Here is a 10470-nt window from a genome sequence, read left to right on the forward strand (position 1 = left end):
ATATAATTCAGAATAATAAAATAAATATTTTAAGTAAACATTAAACATTGTAATTCTGATTTTAAGTCTTTAATGTATATTTAAGTTGAATTAATTAAATAATATTTTATTTATTAATTCAAAACAACTTTAAAAACCCTAAGATGTTAGGGTAATGGATATAAAAGGGTATGTTAGGTCTAGCAGTCGTTTTGCAACACACACACAAACCCTTCAGCCGTTTTCTCTCAAAACAGTTTTGGGGAAAAAATATTGCTCTCAATCGGGTGAACTGAGTAGAGGCCGAGACGTGATTTCATGGAGGCTTTCGATTCGAATCGATCTACACCACCGTATTCACTGTTGTTCTTGCTGTTTTTAAGGAACCCCTGTAAGTATTCACATCTCTTCCTCCCGATTTTGGTTTTTCGTACTTGAATCGTTGGTGAGACCGTCGAGTTTTTGTTTCCGATGCGCCATGGGGTGCGCTGACGGTCCTAACAGTGACATTAGAGCCACTTGTACGATCTGAAATTGGGTTAAATTTTTTGTTGATGCGATATGTATGTGATGCATGTTCTAGTTTTATCGATTTCGGTAAATACGTTGATATCATTGTTCAAATCGATAACTACAACAATTAATATGTTAATTTGTTAATATGTTTTTCAATCGATTTGTTACTGGATGATCTGTGGGATTGCGATAGCAGATCGCGTTTGGCAGTGGAACAATGGTTGTTCCGATGCAGAAAACCTTTGGGATTGAAAATCCCAAAAGAATGATTCTGTTGATAATTATTATCAAATCGTGAAGTTTTTCCATGGAAACAGAAGTACTGTTTTTCAAAAAAAAAAAATACCACCCCAAGGTACAAATTGAAAACCTTCGCCCCTTGACCCCTCATCAGTAGTACAAATTGAAGGCCCATATTAATATTTTAACAAAGGCGTAACAACGTGTATATATATATGATATGTTTTTTTTACACGATGTTTGATATGCATGGTTATAGCCCTTGTTTAATTTACAATGGTTTATTTTGAAATATGGTCTGTGAGCCGTGCCTTTCTATATCTTTGTTGTATTTCTCTTCTCATCTTACTCCCTTTTATGTAAAACGAGTTTCTTTTAAAATTGTAAACCTATGAAGATTCACAAGGAGCACAAGAATGGCGAGAAGTTACCTAGAGAGCAGTCTTAGGCTTTAGGGTTCTTGGTTCTCCCATTGGCTTGGGATGGGTCACCTTAGTCATTGTTTTGGGCTATAACCATTGCATCTTATTTATTGCTATATTTGTTATGTATGCAATGCATCAAATGATAAAATAAGATTAAATATTGATGATATCAATAAGGGCCTAATATTAAAATGAATAATTATGAGATAATTACGCAAATCCCTTTTTATAATCTAAGTTAACTTAACCGTCCGATATTTACCCTCGTTAAGGCTTTGATTGATATTGTATGGGCTTTGCCAAAGAATTGACACATAAATCTCTCTTGGTTAAACGCGAAGAATAAGCAAGTGATATTCACCAGTTGAAATATTGGTAATAAATTAGCTAGGTTATTCTAATAGGATTAGAAACCGATAGGTTAAATATTTGGATAAGTCATGAGATGACTTGAACAAAAGTTGTTCACCAAAATGAGGAGTTACATAAGATGTAACTAGTAAAGTGTTACTTAACTAAATAATCACTATCCTAAAAGAAAAGCCAAAGCTAATTTAGGAAATTGATGTATCATGGATCCTCACCCACTAAAAAATTTTTCGTTGAATTCTTTCAAAATTACAACAGAGAGGGTTTTTAATTTTGAATAAAATAGTGGGAGTAATTTGTAAATAAAGTCCTATTTATAAATTTTAATTTGGTAAATTCACTTACTTTAATATTTCCATTGTTGTAGATTTAATGGCAAACAACACTTTATCACTGCAATCACTTCTTGAGAAGGATAAACTTAATGGCATAAACTTCCTTGACTGGTTTCGTAATTTGAGAATTGTTCTCAAACAGGAAAGGAAGGAATATGTCATTGAGGAACTTGTTCCTGATGAACCGGCAACTAATGCTTCAAAAGTTGACAAAGACAAATTCAAGAAACGTATGGATGAAATGTTAGATGTTGGATGTCTAATGCTTGCCACCATGACTCCTGAGCTTCAGAAGCAACATGAGGACATGGTTGCATATGAGATGATTCAAAATCTCAAAGAAATATATGAAGGGAAAGCACGTCAAGAGATATATGAGACCTCTAAAGCTCTTTTTCAATGCAAAATGGCAGAGGTAACTCCTATAGAAGCTCATGTCATCAAGATGATGGGCTACATCCAAACGTTGGAAAAGTTGGGGTTTCCTCTTAAAGATGAATTGGCTATCGATGTTATCCTGCAATCGTTGCCAGATAGCTTTAGCCAATTTGTCCTTAATTTCAACATGAATGAAATTAACAAGACTTTGCCACAGTTACTTAGCATGTTACGAACTACTGAAAGTAACATGAAAAAGGTTGGACCTAAGCCCATTCTGATGGTCCACAAGGACAAAGGAAAGGGAAAGAAAAAGGTAGTGACAAAGTCTAAGGGTAATGGTAAGACCAAGCCAAAAGGGAAAAATGCATTGAAACCCAAAGGGGGAGTTAGCAAAGAAGAAAAATGTTTCCATTGCAATAAGACCGGACACTGGAAGAGAAACTGCCCTGTTTACATTGAAGAGATTAAGAAGGAAAAAGCAAACGGAACGTTTGTTTCAGGTATTTATGTTATTGATGTTAATTTGTCAACATCTACTTCTTAGGTATTAGATACCAGTTGTGGTTCTCATATTTATACTTCAGTACAGGGACTGCAAAAGAGAAGGAATCTGGCTAAAGGAGACGTGGACCTACGAGTGGGAAATGGAGCAAGAGTTGCTGCATTAGCTATAGGGACATATGTTTTATCTTTGCCTAGTGGACTTGATTTAAATTTAGAGGATTGCTATTATGTGCCTAGTTTGACTAAGAACATTATTTCTATTTCTTGTTTGGACAAGATTGGTTTTGAGATTATTATTAAGAATAATTGTTGTTCTTTTTATCTCGATAGTGTTTTTTATGGTTCGACACAATTGGTTAATGGTCTCTATATTTTGGATCAAGAAAACACCATTTACAACATAAATACTAAGAGATCAAAAACAAATGAATCGAATCAAACTTATATTTGGCATTGTCGTTTAGGCCATATAAGTGAGAAACGCATATCAAAACTCCATAAAGATGGATTCTTAGATTCATTTGTTTTCGAACAATATGATGTATGCGAATCTTGCTTGTTGGGAAAAATGACTAAAGCTCATTTAATAGTAAAGGTGAACGAGCAAGTGATTTATTGGGGTTAATACATAGTGATGTATGTGGACCAATGATACACAAGCCAGAGGTGGATTCCATTACTTCATTACTTTTACCGATGACTTCAGTCGGTATGGGTATATTTATCTTATGCGCCATAAATCTGAAGCCCTTGAAAAGTTTAAGGAATTTAAAAATGAAGTACAAAATCAATTAGGGAAGAGTATTAAGGCATTTCGATCAGATCGAGGTGGAGAATACTTAAGCATAGAGTTTGATGAACTCCTAAAAGAATATGGGATTGTCTCACAGCTTACACACCTGGTACACCACAGTGGAATGGAGTTTCTGAAAGAAGGAATCGAACATTTTTAGACATGGTAAGGAAATCACAACAATGAGTGGACTTCACATTGGAAAGCTTTCTAAGGAGCCTAAGCAAAAGGATAATGAGAGGCTGGAACAACAAACCAAAGCAAGGATGTGGAGCAGGCAACATCTATTCAAAATGATGTAGCAAATGAAGCAGGACAGAGTAGTTACTCTAGGACATCGCCAGCAATAATGCCTATAACATTACCTCCTATGATGCATGTGATGCCACCACCAATACTGAATCAGTCGAACCCAAGACCTCCACCACCATTCTCTCAAAGAATCTAGAAAAATAAGGAGGACCAACAATTCAAGAAGTTTTTTGATGTGCTAAGGCAATTGCACATCAACATACCATTGCTAGAAGAATTAAAACGAACACCCAACTATGTTAAATTTATGAAAGATGTGCTTTCTAAGAACCATAAGATTGTTGGTTTTGAGACTGTTGCACTCACTGAAGGGTGTATTGCCATTTTCACAAGCAAATTGCCTCCAAAGTTAAAAGAACCAGGGAGTTTTACTATTCATTATTCTATTGGCAATCAATACATAGGTATAGCTTTGTGTGACTTAGACTTCAGCATTAAATTAATGCCTTTATCAATTTTTAGAAAACTTGGGATTTCTAAAGCACAACCCATGATAGTTATATTTTAACTTGTTAACCGATCCATTGTCAATCCCTAAGGTAAGATTGGTAATGTGCTAGTACGAGTGGATAAATTTATCTATCTGGTAGATTTCTTTGTCTTGGACAATAAAGCTGACAACCATTCCTTGCTACCGGAAAGACATTGATTGATGTTGCAAAAGGAGAACTCACATTGTGTCTAAATGACCAACAAATTACATTCAATGTATTCAACCAACTATAATGCGATGAAGAGGAGGAATTAAGTTTCTAATATTGTTGTCACAATAGAATATTCAGATGAATGGGGGAGCATTGAATAACTTTCTAATATTGTTGTCACAATAGAATATTCAGATGAACTAGACTATGGAGAGACTATTTCAATCGAGGGAAAGCAATACTACTACATTGATTCTGGTATCAACAACAATTTTACAATGTTATTGCTGCCTACAGATTCACAGCAAGTGTACTTGAGGAAAGTTGAAAATGCTATAACGATGCAGAAAAATACATCAACAACCAATGCATCAAGGAAGGTCTCGCAAGGCTCTTACAATGAAAGACCTTCCCTGGAAATTCAGTTTGTCAAGCCCATGCATTTATAAGGAGATAATGAAGAAGTGTGCTTCATTAATGCTTCCAGTAAGCAAGAGTCATACTTCATACAATGTTTCGATCTCACAAGCATAAAGACCCTAGAGCATCACGGTTATATCACTAGAACCATCAAAAACCACAAGGGGGTATCATTTTTTTAGGACCCATGAGAAGTTGTTCTTAACTTCCATTTCACTATGTGAAATCATTTTTTTGCTTGATTTCAATATACCATTTATGACATAAGATTAGAATTTTTTTCATTAATTTTATTTAATACTTTTTTTCTTGAGATTTTTTTAGGTTAGGTTCCCACATCGATTGTCATACAATCTTCAATCACTTGCTGCCTTTGTTGCACAGCATCAGCTGGAGTTATAAACAACTGTTGCTACCTAGTAACCTTTTGTTCTCATACTGCCATTGGTGCACAAGATCTTAAACATCATTAGGGGAGTATTGTTGTCTTCTATCCCCTATTTTATTTAATTTATAGTTTTTATTATTTTAGTTTGCATGAATTAAGGGTAATGCACATGTTAGGTTTGGGGGTGTGTTATCCATTTATCATGTTGCACTTTCATATTTTATATTGCATGCTATTTTTTATTTTTTGTTTGTTGTTATGCATTGTTTTTCATATATTGCTACTGCATCTAGTATATGATGTTTCCATATTTGATGAAGTTTTTTAAAACCCTTTTTGATGAAGTTTGATGATGAAAAATTTATTTTCAAAAATGTTAGGGAAATGTGTTAGATTCTTATTGGAGTTAGGATTTATGGAAAAATTTTACATAATAAGTGTATGTTGAAAACATTTTGATATTTCGATATAACAAATTAAGTTAAATGAATTTTAAGATTTTCCAAAAAGATTTTCTAAGTATATTCAATATAATTATTCGAATATCAAAATATTACTCCAAATCTTTCAAATGTTATTTTTAATCCTTACTCAAGTGTAAAATTAAGTTTTAATCTTAAAACAATTTCAAAATAATTTTACAAACTATTTCGAACCATTTCAAAGCCAAAAATTCCAGATTGCTCAGAGGGAACCGATTCCCCCTGAATCGTTTGGCTCCGAGAATTCCAGTATGCTCGGAGGGAACCGATTCCCCCCCAGGGAGTACCGATTCCCCCCTGTGTAACGGTCGAAATATTTGAATTTTACATTTAGGGAACCGATTCCCCATAGGGGGTACTGATTCCCCCCACGCTCTAAACTGTTTTATTAATTGATTTTACACTAAAACGGCTATATTATCTTCATTAATGATCCCCAACATTCAGAAGTGATTCAAGGTGTATTTAAGCAAGTTTAGAAGCCATTGATCAACAACAAGAAACATCAATCAACTAGAATCAAGAGAGAATCAAAGAGAAAGCATCAAACCTCAAATTTGAGCATTTCAAGCCTATTTTTCATTCAATATTCATCTTGCTTTCAAGAACACTTATTGTGCTCAATTGTATTCATTTTTTAGTGTTCTTTTCTTTGTTCTAGAATTGTGCAAACAATCTACCTTGTGAGGATTTCCTTGTAAGTTTGCAAATTTGTATTGTTCTCTTTGGGAGAGAGTGTTCTCAAGAATTTGGGGTATAATTCTTGAGGGTTTGTAAGGTTACTCTTTGTACTCAAAAGAAAGACAAATTAGTGAATTTGTGTAAAATCCTTAGTGTGGATAGCTAAGGTAGTGGATGTAGACTTTGGTTGAGAAAGTCGAACCACTCTAAATCGCTGTGCAATTTCTTTCAATTTTCTGCAAAAGCTTCCACCAAAATTTTTATTACCAATTCACCCCCCTCTTAGCCAATTCCGTCAATCGATTAACTCAACAATTGGCATCAGAGCCTAACTCATTTGAAGGTTTAATCGCCTCTTGAGTCGATTCGGGAGAAGTTATATCGATAATCAAAGTCATCAATGGCCTCTACTTCAAACTTCGACTCTGATCTCGATTCGATGCCCGTCAACAAGCCTCCTTTCTTCAATGGGGCTAATTATGCCTATTGGAAAATAGGATGATGTACTTCATTCAAGCAAGTGACATGGGAGCATGGAATGTCGTAGAAGAAGGATACTTCAAGCCTCTCACTCATCCAAGATTATGGAGTGAAGGAGAGACAAAAATGTTCTAACTCAACTCCAAAGCCATTCATATCATATTTTGTGCTCTTGGACCAGATGAATACGGAAGAGTTTCATCTTGTACAACCTCCAAAGAAATATGGGACAAACTTCAAGTCACTCATGAAGGTACCGATGAGGTAAAGAAATCTAAAATTAGTATTCTAACGCATAGCTATGAAAATTTCAGGATGAAACCAAATGAAGATATCAAAGCTATGACGGATAGATTCTCAATGATTGTCAATGGTCTCAAATCATATGGAGAGATCATTTCAAATGAAAAGCTTGTGAGGAAGTTAGTCTACTCCCTCCCAAAATTGTGGCAATCAAAGAAGATGGCAATCATTGAGTCTAACGATCTAACATCCTTAACTCTTGAAGAGCTAATCGGTTCACTCCTCACTCATGAAATGATGCTTGAAGATGAGGTGGACCTTGATAAGATTGAAGAGACACCAAAGGACAAGGAGAAGAAGAAAAACATTGGAGTTGCTCTCAAATCCACAAAAAAATGAGAGTGATTCAGATGAAGATGACGATGATGAGGAAATGGCATTGTTTGCCAAACAGTTCAGAAAAATGATGAGACCTTACCGAGAAAGAAAATTCAAACGAAATGAAGGCCTAAAAAAATGAACCAAAAGAGAAGGACTCGATCATTTGCTATGAATGCAAAATGCCGAGGCATGTCAAATATGATTTCCCACAACTGAAGAGAAGGGGTTAATCAAAGAATAAGCACAAGGCTCATGTGGCTACATGGAGCGATGAAGAAGGTTCCGATGAAGAGGAACAAGAAGTAGCAAACTTGTGCTTGATGGCATTCGGGGAAGATTCTAAGGTAACCTCTAACTCATCTGATTTTGATGATTTATCCTATGATGAGTTATTAGAGGAATATAATGGGTTGGCTATGGATTATGAGAAATTGTTTTTAAAATATAAAAATGATGTTTCAAAACTAAAAAATGAAAATAAACTCATATCCAAAACTAACAACGATCTTGAAAGTAAAATCAAAGATTTGCAAATTAAACTAGAAGATTTTGAAAAGAAAATTTTGGATTTGCAAAATTTACTTTCAAAGGTCAATGATGATCATCAAAAGAAAATTGATGATCTTAAAACTTCTTTTGATAAAGTTGGAACAAAACGTTTTGAAAATGGAGAAAATTCAAAATCCAACTTTGTTAGAAAAAGTTCTAAAAACTACAATCATAGAGGTCCCCAAAGAACCTCTAATGGAAAAATCGTTAGAAGTATATGGGTTCCTAAAGAGCTCATTACTACTAAAGATAAGGATATCATATACAAATGGATACCTAAGGGGACTAGGATTTTGGAAACTAATGAATATGGACCCAAAAGAATTTGGGTACCAAAAATTAGAAATTAATCTATGTTTGTAGGAAAAATGAGCATTGCTACAAGGCATGAGAAACAAATCCAAATTCATGGTACCTTGATAGTGGATGCTCAAGACACATGACCGGAGACAAAAACCGGTTCATTGAGCTTAACGCCAAAAATGGAGGAGAAGTGACTTTTGGTGATGATTCAAAAGGTCACATTGAAGGTATTGGTACTATTGGTAATACCTCTTCCATACAAATTAAGAATGTTTTATATGTGAATGGATTAAAGCATAATCTATTAAGTATTAGTCAATTTTGTGATAAGGGATTCAATGTCATTGATATTAATGGTTGTAAAGTCATTGACATTGCATCTAATCGGATTATGCTTGTTGGTCAAAGAATAGGAAACATATACATGGTGCATTTAGATTCTATTGATATGACTAATTTGTGCCTAGTTGCTAAGGATGAACTTGATAGTTGGTTATGGCATAGGAGACTAAGACATTCTAGTATGAGTGTTTTACAACGACTAATTCAAGGTGATTTAGTTCGAGGGTTGCCTAAGCTTAAATTTAATAATGATAAAATTTGTGATGCTTGTGCTAAAGGAAAACAAAAGCAAGTTTCTTTTAAATCTATTAATGACGTATCAACTAGTAGAGTATTACAATTGATCCATATAGATCTTTTTGGGCCAACTAGGACTACTAGCTTGGGTGGAAAACAATATGCATTTGTCTTGGTAGATGACTATTCTAGATATACTTGGGTTCTATTCTTAAGTACTAAAGATGATGCATTAGAAAAATTCATCACATTTTCAAAAGTAATCCAAAACGATAAAGGTTACTCTATAACTAGTGTTAGGAGTGATCATGGCACTGAATTTGAAAATCTTGGATTTACTGAGTTTTGTAATTCGAATGGTATTAGTCACAATTTTTCAGCACTTAGAACCCCTCAACAAAATGGAGTTGTTAAGAGGAAAAATCGAACTTTAGAAGAAATGTCTAGAACCATGCTTTGTGAAAATAATTTGCCAAAATATTTTTGGGCGGAAGCCACAAATACCGCTTGTTATGTTGTAAATCGAGTAATGATTAGGCCTATTTTAAAGAAAACTCCATATGAAATTTTCTAAAATAAAAAGCCTAACATTAGCTATTTTCATCCTTTTGGATGTAAATGTTTTGTTTTAAACAACGGTAAAGAAAACCTTGGCAAATTTGATGCTAAAAGTGATGAAGGAATTTTTTTGGGTTATTCCTTAAATTCTAAAGCTTATCGAGTATTTAATAAAAGAACTTTAGTTGTAGAAGAGTCTATACATGTTATTTTCGATGATAATCCCCTTCCGAGGAAGGATTCTTGTGTGAATGATGATGTAGGTATTATAAATACAAATAAAGTTAGACATGACGTTGAAGAACCATCATCAAAGGAAGAAACAAAAGATGATGTAACTCATGATCCTCTTGAGAATTCAATCATTGACGAAAGGGAAGTATCTTATCCAAGAGAGTACAACTATGTCAAGGATGGTGAGATTATAGGTGATCCATCCAAAGGGGTAACAACTCGATCTTCTCTTAGAAATATTTGTAATTATGTTGCATTTATTTTATGCATAGAGACTAAGAATATTAAAGAATCATTAAAAGTTGAACATTGGATTATGGCTATGCAAGAAGAATTAAATCAATTTGAGAGAAGTAAAGTATGGACATTAGTTGAAAGGCCTAGTAATAAATCTAATGTAGGTACTAGATGGATATTTAGGAATAAGCTTGATGAGAGTGGTAATATAGTGAGAACAAGGCTAGACTTGTTGCTCAAGGGTATACTCAAGAAGAGGGCATAGATTATGATGAAACATACGCTCCCGTAGCTAGGATGGAAGCAATTAGAATGTTACTAGCATTGCATGTTTTCATGAATTTAAATTATATCAAATGGATGTTAAAAGTGCATTTTAAATGGTTTTATAAAAGAAGAAGTGTATGTGGAACAACCTCCAGGTTTTGAAGATTCAA

The sequence above is a fragment of the Hibiscus syriacus genome, unplaced genomic scaffold (assembly GCF_006381635.1).
Source record: "Hibiscus syriacus cultivar Baekdansim isolate YM2019G1 unplaced genomic scaffold, ASM638163v2 tig00111721_pilon, whole genome shotgun sequence".
Taxonomy (NCBI): domain Eukaryota; kingdom Viridiplantae; phylum Streptophyta; class Magnoliopsida; order Malvales; family Malvaceae; genus Hibiscus; species Hibiscus syriacus.